This window comes from Abrus precatorius, unplaced genomic scaffold, assembly GCF_003935025.1.
Source record: "Abrus precatorius isolate BTA unplaced genomic scaffold, Abrus_2018 Scaffold3, whole genome shotgun sequence".
NCBI lineage: Eukaryota > Viridiplantae > Streptophyta > Magnoliopsida > Fabales > Fabaceae > Abrus > Abrus precatorius.
Window position 1 is genome coordinate 23,438,198 of NW_020874373.1, and position 13,903 is coordinate 23,452,100.

Sequence of the window (13,903 nt, forward strand, 5' to 3'; positions counted from 1 at the left end):
ACAAATCTACCTTAATTAAAAAATCATTAAAAATAAAAAACAACCAACAACCCATATATGTATTTTGAAATTATGGATTTGTAGAATCCAATGCAATAGAATAAGCCAAAAACGATATCTATAAAAAAAAGTTTATGGCAAAAAGGTAGTCAGATGTCAAAATAACTGAAAAAAAAATTAAAACATTTATTTAGTAACAAAGCCCATTTTTTCAAATAACAAGAAAAATGGTAAAAACCTAAAAATAAACATATGAAAAGTGTTTAAAAATCAAAATAAAACTATAAATATAAATATATCATATGATATATCAGTTTGCTAGTAAATTATTATCTTAAACGAGGTAATTAGTGTAGGTTTGAGATAAGTTTTGGCCTTGTGGCTTCAAAACTGAACATATTGCCACAGCCATAGGAGAGAATATGAATTGTTTGAAAACTTCAAATGGCATGAAAAACTTTGGCTCCTTGTATACATGTCTTTTCTTGATTTTTCACTTAGCTAATTTTGCTTGATTGCTTACAACCATGTACCTTTATGTTTGCCAAGTATTGTGTGCTTCAATGGGTGGTCCACTTAGAGCCTGTTTTCATAATTGATAATTTGGCACAAAATTCAAGTTTTTAAATGTTTTCAATAATACTTATAGTACTTTGATTCGTTATCCTATTTTTATTCTAACCTTTAGTTCTTCTTTCAGTTTCATTTGACTTATTTCATTGCAATTACTAGTCAATTTCTAATGGTATAAGTCATAGTTTTTTCTCTTTCCATTAGCTAGGACCAAATTTCTAACTTTAGTTAAGATTCCTCATCCTTCTTTTAAATGTTGTTTGACTACTCTTCCTCTTTCTAATTGTTTTATTAATGCAACTAATTTTTCTCATAATTAAGTGGATATACTTAGAAATGTATGATAAAAAAATTGGGCTTCTAAGAGATCATCAACTTATACAAAATGGGACTAACATTTCAAGGCTTATTTGGCTAATTCTTTAACTATTTAAGCTAGTTTTATAACTTATTATTAAATTTCTATTATTATCTTCTAATAACTAAATTTAATTCTTGTGTATCTTGCTGTAGGTGAATAAGAATTAAACTAAATCAATATAAAAAAAAAATGTCTAACTCATAGCTAGATTACACCATATCACATCTCATAATTTTGAGTCAATTTTTGTTAACACTGAATTCTTATTCCTATCTATTTTCTATTTTTCTAATTTTATCAAAATAATAAAATTATTATTTAAATAAAATAACAAAAATAGAATTTTATAATTATCTTTGTTATATGAACAATAGATTACAAATGTATGTTATACACATTTATTATTTTTTATTATCTTTTTTATCTTTTTCTATTTTGATGCAAAGCGTGAAAAATAAGTAAAAGATGCTTTTATCTCTTTAAAATAAATATATTTTTTTCTCTTCTTGATAATGATTCTTCTTCCTTAATCAACTACTTCTTTTTGTACTTTTATTTTATTCATATTATTGGTTTTGAACATGATGATTGTTGAAGTCTTTCTTTATACAAACTATCAGTTCTCTCAAATCATTTGTTCTTTTAAAATTATTTTACATATAGATACCCTATGTAAAATATCTAAATAATATATAAAATATAGTATAAAATTCATTATAAAATCTGGATAATTTTTATTTATCAAAATCAATTCAAACCGTTAGTCTTTTATGGGATTTGTTTTTATTTGAACAATATGTGTGAAAGCAAGTATTTGTTTTGTTTTACTAGGCATTGATAATTTATTCTTTCCTACTATGTGAGAATGCTATACTGTATTATTGAGATGTTGAGATTGAAGGTTTTAATTAATTTCAAATCTTCTGGTAAATTTGAAACGAAAGTTGAAAATAGGTGAAAAAGGGAGGGGGTTGAATAAATCTTCAGTTAAATTTTTAAACCTTTTGTTAGATAGTATTACCCAAAACAAAACGAGTGTCCTAGTTAACATTTTCCTTAATATAAGATAAAAAATTTATTTATTTATTTATCAAAAGTTTAAGATAATATCAATTATAATATTTTTATTAATTCTTTTTATTTATATAAAATTTTAAGTAAAATAATAATGGTTTTTTAGTGTGTATCAAAGTGCATATAATAAAATATATATGTATAGTAAGCTATTATATAAAAATTACAAATTTCAAAAATGCAATTTTTAAAAAAAATATTATTTATTATTGTGTTCTTAAGTACTCATTAAAGAATTGTAAATAAAATACTATTTGAATAATCCCAAATATTAACTAAAGTTTACTTAGTAAATGTAGATTAGTAATTTACTAAAATGAAATGATTGAATATTTTAGCCTGTATTTTTATTTTCTCCCTGTGAATAGCTAAATAAGAACAGAGATAGCATCTATTACATACACATACATAAACTTTATTATTATAAAATTTGTACCAACATTAATCTTTAGTGATATTTTAAATAATTTTAAATATTTTTTAAAAATATTTATTACATCATTCAACAAAGCCACGTAACTAATTTGATTCTAAACAATTGAATTCCCACAGCTTACAATTGCTTTGTTAAAAATAAAAAGTCTAAATACACGTTTGTTTTCTATTTTTAAAAATAGTTTTTTTAAAATAAAAATGGTTTGTTAACATAAATTTTATTTTATTTTCTCTTTAAAAATAATTGTTAGCTTAATGATTAAAATAATACCTTTTTAAAATAATTATCAAAAATAAAACAAAATTAAAACTTATTTTCTGTTTGGAGTTTTTTTGGGCCATGTCAACCATGTATTTTGTATATCAATGAGACAAAATTAATTTTATTTTTAAATTTAATCATTTCGTCTAAAAAGAGACGGAAAATATGCTACATGTTTGACATCTGTCACTCAATTCGTATATATGAGAGGTGAAACAGTTGACAAGTGTCAAGATACTATGTAATCATCTTAATTCAGGACGAAAATCATAGGATCTGGACACGTGGTTGAATCTAATGATTTTGTTCCCACAATGAAACAAAAAAGGTACTCATTTCGCCTGCATTTAAGATGAAAACATGTCATTTCACCTGCATTTAAGACAGAAAAGGTGTGATTTTGCCTATAATTCAGACGAAACCCCTTTTACCCACTAGTCCCTCCCTTTTGCTACACCCTTTTATCTAGCCAAATTTACTATATAATGTGTGAAATGTGGACACCTAAATCACGGTGAAAGTGAAAGGATTCTACACCTTTGAAGATTGGGAATTTTTTTAGGTTAGTAATATTTGAAACTTTTTCTAAACATTTTTGTTATTAAAAGTTTTAATTATTATAAATAGAAATAGTTAAAATTTATGAATATTTAATAAAATATTTTTTGTGTATATTGAATTAAAAAATTGACATTTTAGATAATTATTAAAAAATATAAAAGTTAGTAGATATTTAATATAAACTTGTTTAATTAAAAAATAATGTTATATTTGTTGTGAATATTTTATTTTATATATGTGAATATAGTATTAAAAATATTACATTTTTATAATATAAATAATGTGAAAAATAATAATATATTTGTGTGTTACAAATATTTATTCATATTATTTATATAATAAGTATAAATTGTAAATATTAATTGATATGTATTTTTTTATATAAGTATAATTGTAAATAATTATTGATATGTTTTTTTTATTAAATGCAGGATGAATGTGATTAATTATTATTGTATATTGGAATGGAAAAATTATGTTGGAAATGAAGGTGTGACATTTGAAAGTAACAAAAAATGATAAAGATAGAAAGAGGGATAAGTTATATGAATTTAAAGAAAAAGATTCATGACAAGTTGAATCTTAGTAATAATCATGTCATATCTAGAATATTTTCTCGTTTATGGTTTGATTCAAGTGCTAAACAATACAATGCATTAGATATATGTGATGATGAAGACATTAATTATATGATTAGTGCGTATCAACAACAAAGTATTACAAATCTTATTGAATTAATGTGGATATTGCATTTGGTGAGAGTTCAAGAGGTGGGTCGAATATGTTGGACTTAAGCTTATTAATGTCACCGCTAACCCTATGGAAATGGTCAATATAAATGTTACAAAAGGTATAATATATATTGTTAAATTTATTTTTAAACTTTTTTTTAGTGACAACACATATTGAATAAGTGTTTGTATTTTGAAGGATGTGGAGATCAATGCAATTATGAAGATGAAGATGATGAAATCAATAGTGATGATGACACAAATGATATTAATCAAGACATATTATGTTAGACAGCTCGTCAGATACAGACATTGATGGTGATTTTGATTCAAACTTAATTTACAACAAGAAAATGTTGGAGGTAACATTTAAAAAGTATATTGATTAAATTTTTTATTTTTAATTTTAAATGATGAATATTGTATGTTTAAATGTAATTGTAGGTGAATATACCTTTTGGATGTATAGTCCACACTACAAATCTATTAAATTGGACCACTCAGACCAAGAAATTAAGCAGGAAGAAATTAGTGAGATAATTCATGGGTTATTCGGAGATCACGTTTAATTATTTAGCTTGTTTCTATCTCTTTGGTATTCCTCTAAAAGCATCGAATGTTTTCAACACATACCTGACTTATAACAACATTACCACTGCAATGAGGGACCGTATCTATTCAGAAGAAAGTATGTTTATTGTTGTTGATTGTCCAAAACCTATACATATGTGTCGGATCAATCTGTTGAGGTATTTAACCCTAATAAGACAATGGTGGTCGCCTGTATGGAGAAATAAGAGCATCATTTGACTTAATAAGAAAACTCTCAATAATATGATAGGAAACAAACTCAACACCAAAGAGTGGGGGGTAAGCCCGTGCATTACAATGTTCTCAAACCTCTCCTAAACAATATTATCATTCAATAAACATTCGTTTAATGGAACACTTAAGGAAAAAAATTTGTGCATGTAATGGTTGAGTTCCAACTACTAGAAGTGCAAAAACTATGATTCAATATTGAGGTTCTTCCATCGGGCATTACGCTATCTGGTAATTTAATTATTGAATATAATCCTATTCTCTAGTGAATGATATTCTTATTCTCTAATTTGAAAAAGATACTTAGTTCAATTTATTTTGGTTTGTGTAGGGTTAGGTTAAACTCTCTGAACCTAATCACCTCTGTCTCATTATAAGCTCTTTAATTCACATTAAAGAGGACTAGATGCGCCAACTCAAAATTCACCTATATGAGATATAAAATTAATGTACTCAAAATTAAGTCTTGGCAGATGCTCGAAACAATAAGGCAGATGTGTACGAGTAATGGTGAACTGTTGGATCTGGAATCATTATAGCACTACAATCTGCCAGCATGTTTAAGAGTACAATGACAATTTACTGCCCTCCCCGGGTTCTGATAACTCTCATACTATATTGTTAATATTGAATCTCATGTTGTTGGACATGTTCATAGAGTGGCAAATTTAATTTAGCCAAGATGGGCAATTAGTTTCGGTATTTCGTTCAATGTTTAAGGATAGCATTGTAAGACTGTTTGCCAACTGCTTGTTCAAATGTAGAGGGAATATTGTTGCTCACGTAAAGTGATCATGCAGCGACAATTGCATTTTGGCCATGTACATAAACAACAGCAAAGATCTTAAAATCCAATTGCTGTACCTAACCACGTTATGATGTCATTTGCTTTTATTGTTGAAAGTGGGAATGATTCCATCTATGCAGCTTAATTGGAGAAAATTACTAGATTTTGTGGGGCAATAATGAGTTGCGGATCCATCGTTACTGACATTACCATAGAATTTAGGTACCTCATTTGGTGTTAATACAAGGTTTAGAAGACGTTTAGCACATCATACAAGCATCAGAAGATGTGTGGTGTTCAACTATTCACCCAAGATAATTTGGAATATGCGGGTACAACAGAGACACCTGGAAGAATGTTCGGAATTAGGACCATGGTTTATTGATCACTGGCACATTTTCAACTATCTGCCCGAGCCAATTTCAACCAAGATTGTCCAAGGAAACAACGTTCGCAGGTCTTAAAGAGGTAATCAAATCTAGACTGAAAATGTACTGGCTAACACATGAAAGGAGATGTAATTTCATATATTGCGCGATATACGCTGCTAACTATATTATTAATATGTGCTTATTGGAAGCTCATTGTACCATCTTCGCATAGCCACACGCACGTAAGATATACCAATTCTCGAAAGGCTCTCAATCTATTTCGAAGAGGAAGTTAAGAAGCTATCCTCCACTGAGTCCACCAGAAAACTCACAGGAAGGTTGGAGTCTCCTGCATCATCAATCTTAATCGAAGGTTAACACACTTGTGGTTTGGAGTATGAGCAATACAGATGGCATTAGTCGTTTTTACAATAGAAATCATTTATTGTGCCCACATAATTCTATTTCAAGGCGTATTTAACAAAGGTATTCAAAGGAGCAGACGAAAATCTTCCAATATAAATCTGCTGGTCAACATGCAACTTGTATGCGCACGGAAATGGATTAAAATACCCTTTATGTGGGAAGCGTGCGAATCGAAGGACACAATGAATTAACTGACATGAGTAAGAGGTTAATGTTCAAAAACACTAACTGTCCAGAAAAGACAGAAATAATCAAAGAGAGAGAAGACATCCGTGCGATATCGAAGATAGAAGCGACTAATCTGAAAAATAATTATAGCGAAGAACGACATATTGAGTGATTGAAGAGGCCTTTATTTTCTATCACGCAATAGGGTGATAGGTAACAATATGAATACGTAATGTTATATAAAAAATGATATTGATTGAAATACTCGGGAGGATTCAAAGGACATAATCGAATTTAACCAGCAATTCATCCATGTATGCATTGCCGGATAGAGCGTCCCTCCCACAAAATCTAGTACAGGTCAATTGAATTTCGAATCCCTGTTGTGAATGTCTTACTGTGTAAGCAAACATGTTGGTTAATGACCCATTTATTTACAAAGTGCCAACACGGGAAATGGAATTCCCCATTGGTGTAGATCAGAAATGCAATGAGGTAGATAATCTTATACTACGCTAATGAGTGAGAAATTAGGACTGTATGAGACAAGAATCAAGTAAGGAGGAAGACCATAATCATCGTCGAGAATAGGCTGCAATTGAAACCATAGGAACTTGGAGATTGAGTACAGGCAAAGTAGAACGCAATGATAGTCCAATGTCATCAAACCTATGGTCACAACCTGACACAGATCAATGTCCAGTTCTATATCACCTAATTAAGTAGTAGTTGAGGATATTGCTATGTGGAACAGGACTAGTCATTTGGTATTATACAATTTCAACTATGTTGGGGGGTTTGTGCACGTTTTAAATATACGTGGGCCATTATAACACTATGATAACGTCCCACTATGCACAACCACCTCCTCTCCTATATCTTACGCCTCCCACCTATTTCTTGTCTCAATAAAGGCAGAAACACATGCAATTCACATTAAGTAATTGTTGAGAAGCTTCGAACAACGATGGCCAAAAGTACATATAGTCTATGGTTAAAGTCGAGACGATGGTACCATTAAAATGAAACAAAGATAACCGAGCTAGTCCGTCATCTAACAAAGACCCTCTAGATAAGAAGGACACCAATATTGCTAAGGCTTACGTGTTTCATTAGAAAAACGTCAAGTCATACTCATTTCCTACGTGTGGCATTGGTCGAGGCTGAATGGTGTGGGTGTCAATATGCACTCCCTAGGCCGATCTCTGGCTCCACGTATGTTGGCGTGTTACGATGAACCTCATTATCCAGGCTGGAACATCTTGACGGTTGCATTACGAGAGGTCAAAGCATCTCAAGGAAATCAAGGTAATCACAAAACTGTAGCTGAAAGGTATCATATTTCGAGAGGTTAGCCCTAGTAAAAAAAAAGTGCTGGGTTGCTATGCTGGACTCGCTAGTGTATGGTCAGAGGAAGTGTGCTCATCATGGATGTAAAGAAAAGGCGAGAAACGTGCAAAGATAGTGAGGGTGGATGGACATTGGAGATTTATACACTTGAGTGGATAAATTGACTAGGTACACGATTCCTATGTTGAATGGAAAAAGGTGTTTACCAAAACTAAACCTATGATATGAGATTTTAGTTCTCAAATCTTCGTATTAAGTATAACTTCTACAATTAGAGATATTCCCATGGTAACTCAAGTCTCTTTAATTTATACTAATTTATTCGCATAAATTGTGTATAACATCAAAAAAATCATTAACCATTACAGGTTTTTCTATTTAGTAAAAATATAGACAAATGGATTGAACCGACCTACAAATTAGTATTGAACAAAACCTGAATATTAACGACATCAGTTGCAGACCTTCAGGCGGCAGACCCAGATGGGTAATCTGGCGTGAAAGGGCATGAGGAGAGTTCCATCAGAAAGATTAGTGGCACAATATGTCCCTGGAACGACAGCCGGCGATTTACTAAACCGACGATACCGCTGACATTGTCCTTTCACACAGCGACTCCGATGTTTAGCAGGATTACCGTTGCTCCCATACTCTTCTATCTAAATTCAATCCATGAGGGATTAAAATACCTCAAATGCTGTACTTGACTTAGAAATCAAGCCAGAATATTGGTAAAGTGAACTCGCGAGTTCCTCCCACTTAAATCGCAAGCTAAAATGATATAAAAAAAATTGATTAACTCTCACCCCTGAAACGAAATAAAAATTAAAGTGCATCGCGTTTCCACCGGAATCTGTGTGTTTCATTTTTTGACAAAAAAACGACGGAAAGGATGTAAAAACAAGGAAAGGGAGGCGCGCGGTTGACCATTTGGCTCACGTCTATGAAAATAATGGCTCTCAAATCAGAAGAATGTTTTCGTACTTGACTTTACAAGTATTAAGCATGAAAATCACGTGTACCTTAGAATTCCGGTCTAAATATAGTGTACAGGAAACAATAACATGGTAGTTAGAAATGGCCACATTCTGGTAGTGGCGGAAAAAATAAATATTAACAATTCAAAATATTATTGCATCGAATTTCGCTCACTATTACGAAACGATGCTTACACAGATGTCACATTATTATATAATCGCATTTTAATCCAGCATATTTCTAAACAGAATTCAATTTAAATAAATAAATAAATATTAATAATCTTCCACCGGCCGATCCATATATACGAAATTATACACAGTCGGGTGGACGAAAAAAAAAGCCCGAGACCAAAAATAAGTCTTTTACATTTAATTGTGTAATAATTTATGAATAATCTTAGTTATTTTAAGAAGAAGGATGGCTATTTAGCTATCCATTTGTAAAAAAAAGTTTGTATCTCCTCTACATCATTAAAGAGACTCTCAACTAATTGTAATCAATTAAACTCTCGATAGTATATTTTCATACAAAAATTATGGAATTTATTTTAATCATTAACAAATAGTGTCAAAAAAAAGCATCTTAAAGATATGATTCCATATAAAATACTAAATATTAAAATAATAGTAGTTAAGAGCGCAAGTGTTGATATTATAATAATTTGTTTAGAGTTTGATATTATAAAATTTGATATTAATAATATTAAAGTTTAAATGAATCATTATAAAGTGTGTAAACCGAGATCAAATATTTTAAGTATTGCTCCTCAAAAAGAGTATGACAAGGCAAGTCTCACAGGTAGAGATCTTCTTGAAGGTTGTGACTTTTTCTCAAATTAAATGTGACAGTAAGATTGATTTTATTTTATTTCTATTTTTATTTATATTTTACTTATTAGAAATTTATATTTTTAAATGTTTATCAAATTTACACAATTAAATTTAACACAATTATTTTAAATTAATACGTCTAAGTACAGTAAGATTGAATCTAATTTTAATTTTCAAATGCCTTTATAAAGTGTTTTTAATTTTTTTTTAAAACAGAAATTCGTGACGAGTCTATTTATTTTTGAATAAATTTTAATTAGCTTTAATGGGGAACCCGCGATCACCATTACTAATCTATGAATACATTTTACATTCAAATAATAAGACTTCCTATTGAACCAGTGTTAAAAGTTAAAACTATGTTTTCAGTTTAGGATTAGTTTTGTGCGTCACTAAACTTCCTCATTGTCTACAGAGAAATCAGGTTCATCTGGCTTGAACAATTGCGGCACAGGGTCACTGCCTTGTAGCTTATGGTTCCCTCTCCTGTTATTGGCAGCAAACTTTGAGGCCAAAACAGTTGCACCAAGGTTTTGAACCTTTTTCACATTCCCTGAGGATTCCCCGATCTCATCATCCTCATAATTTCCACTTTCATCACTCTCAGGCACTGCCATGTAGTAAAGACCCTCTTTCAGGGATAACTCCCTTGTTGCCTTTCTTTTCTGATACCTTCTCCAAGCAGCTTGTATGAAGCAAGTACCCCATGCTCTCCATTGATGGGAATAATACCTAAACGCGTGCTGAAGTTTCTTGCTGTGAAGGCGCTTGAACTGACCTGCAACAAATTTCAGATCCTCTGCCTGTAGTGCAAAAGCTTCAATTCAGTGAGGGCTTTGACAGTGCGAGTCGAAGAAGGTAGGTTGAGGGTTGAGTTTGGCATTAAGGCCCATGTCAACAATTCCTCTCCACAGAAGTCACCAGGTCTTAGTGTTATGGAATTATAGAATCCAGACCTTCCTCCATTCGTTGTCGAGCTCTCCAATTGCCTCTAATGATAAACAACATTTCATCCACTGGATCACCCTCTCGAAATATGTAGGTGCCTTCTGTGCTTAATGATGACACAAGACGTTCACAAATGGCATCGAGAAGCTGATCGTCCATTTGTGAGAAGAAAGGGACCTGTACAAATTAAGAAGTGAAGTTGTGTTATTTCTACGACTGAAAATTAATATCATATATACAATACTATACACAATTATTTTTACTTTTCATTCACTCTTTTCTATACACAAATTTTCCCTAACAAGGAGAGTTTTGAATTATTGATCGACTGTTTTTCCGGCTAACAAATAATGGTTCTATTAACAAAATTTGCATTGTTATGTAGCATGGTAAGATGGATAAATAATGTATGTGTCCCAAGGGATCGAGAGAGAGACGTACTCCCCGCACAAGGGAAAGACACAAGTGATGTTGAATTTCTCGACGAAGATCAAGAGGTAACGAAAGCATTATAGCCTCTTCGTTAACTCCTCTTGTCGCAAGCCATTTGTATTGAACAAAACGACGGACACGTTCCTGCAAATCTGGTGGTAACTGGCGATGCCTCATCCACTCCTCGGTGTCTCTTTTCCGAATCCTCCATTCTTCGAGTCTAACTGACATCGATTGCAAGTACGTCTTCGACAAGGAATAAAAGAAATACCCATTAACCAAAATCAGTATTTGTATTACCTCTTGAATTTATGTGATAAATCCATACAGTTTTCTGCTAGTCTTACCTGCATGTTTCCAATCAATAGTGAAAAGAGAACTAATCCAGCAATGCACAAGATGATACAAAATAGTGTCTCCGGAAGGTATGTTGTGGTGTCCAAATTCTGTCCATACGAACTGCCAAAGAAAATTATCGTGTGATCTCGATGCGCATGTAGTAGTAAATAATAAGGTGTAAGAGGTACCCCTTAATTATCATTTCAAGGCAGAATGATAATTAAGGTAGCGACGGGAAACACCATAATTTGCAACTTTCTGAAGTTGGACTCAAAACCAAATTAAAACCATGCACATAATTTTTCCTTAAGTGTTCCATTAATACATATGAATATCCATTTTTGAGAGTGATTGCACGAGCTAACTTGGTGTGTTAATGCTATTATTGTATGACCCAAGACATGAAATTGAACATTGCTCGCCACAATCATGATATCTCTTCTGAAACAGGCCTAGAGCAAAATTGTAACGGAGCAGAGAGGTAGGAATAAGAGAGACGAAAATATATACGAAGCAATGAAGATTTCATATATACCTTAAATTTCTCAAACCCCACCAAAGACAATAGAAATATCTTTCCTTAAAACTGGAAGTGACAACGTCATTCAGAAAAGCATCTGCAAACTCCCAAACTTATATTTGATATTGATCTTGCTCTTGGCGTCACATTTGCTAATTACACGGGTGATGTTCAGCCAGTATTCCCTTTCAGGGAGGTTCAAACTATTGCAATCAAGATAACTAGGCAAGCAAGACAGGGTATGTGATTTGTTTTCTTGATTGCACTGAGTTTGCCAACAGCTAAATGTTCTCCTATTGACGACAGATACCAAGTTGCTCCTGTAATCTGTTCGAACAATAACAATGATAATTATTGAAAGAAATAAAAATTTGAAATCACTGAGTAGAAGGAACACCAAACTTACATGACTAGCTAGCATATAGAGAACAAGATTGTACGCAGCTCCAATCCAGGGAGTCTTGGCAATAACACCAGTGGTTTTCTGAATACGGTGGTTCAAAGGAAAGATAAGAATAGCCTAGGAACATACTGAATAAGAACGAAAAGGGCAAGGGTGTTGTTGGCATGATCAGTTCTTGCTTTACTACTCGCTGGAATGACTAACCAATCACGATCTGCAAGGCAAAATGAATCAATTAAAAGTATTGCACTAAGAATCCAATTTTTACTAAGAAATATAAGAATGAAAGTACGTACCTGAGGGAGAGGGATGGTGGCAGCGAGGTCAATGACAAAATCAGACTTCAAGTAACGGATGGCGATTTCGCGGGCGTCCGTGACGAGTTCGCCGCGGCCGAAGATTCTAGAATGGGGGCGACGAAGGCGGTGCGGAACTTCATGAGCATGTGGAGGACTAGAAGAGGTCGGCGAAGGAACGGAGAATGGTGACGAGAATGCTGAGTTTGGGGTCTGCTTGCAAGCACGCTGGGCCACCAACGGTGGGTAGGTAGAAGTATAGAGGGTCGACGAAGAGGGCGAGGAGGCTCGTCACAAGGAACACCCTGTTCCAATAAGCTACGATGTCGCTGTTCGGGTCCAGGATCTGGTACCGCCATAGGATCTGGAACGCGTGTTCCTCGTCGGTCGCCGCGCTTTTCGCTCGAGAGCGGAGTCGCCGGAACTGACGGAACTTTGACGCCGGCGTCGATAGTATTCTATACATCTTCCATGGCGGATTCGGGGTTAACGGATTCCGCGATTGGAATTGGGAATGAGTGAGTGGGATCGGAGATTTAGTTGTTTGGTTTGGCGAGAAGAATGACCAAGAGCACCGTGGGTTGCAGCGACAACAATTGGTGTTGATGGGGTTGGACTTGGACCCATTTTTGAACGTTGCGAAACTCGCGGGAAACTCAAGGGAATCCGTTAACGTAGGGGAATTTTGAGGACCAAACCCGCCCCCACCAGAGAATGACCAAGACCTTTGACTTCCCAGCTGGACAATATTCTCCTCTTCACTATTTCCTTCGCCATTCCCCATTCAGATTGCTCATTGAATTTGTGAGAATATTGTTTCATGGTTCATCAGGACGTAGAATTGAAGTTGAACATATTAAGTTATTAATAACATTCAATTAATTGAAAAATAAAATAAACATAAAATTATCATATTTCGTTTCTTACAAATAAAAAAATTATAATAATCATTTTAATAATAATAATAATAATAATTTTGTGTAAATATCATGTAACAAAAGTGAGTAGAAAGTAAATTATTATTTAATTACATACATGAAACATTTTATTACCATTAACTAACAGTTTGAGTAATTTTTATTTTATTTATAATATTTCACCACAAGTTTTATACATGCATTTACAAGTATGAGTAATATAAAAATGAAATATACAGAAAGGTATAAAGAATAATGCAAAAAATAATTAGTGATAAATTTTATTCAAAGAATTTTTGTTTTAGAGAATAATAAA

General features: G+C 32.5%; 1 pseudogene; it reads right to left on the reverse strand.

Moving 5' to 3' along the window:
• Positions 1-10,124: 10,124 nt before the first annotated feature.
• On the reverse strand, positions 10,125-13,454 carry LOC113862358 (annotated as a pseudogene).
• Between the last annotated feature and the right edge of the window lie 449 nt (positions 13,455-13,903).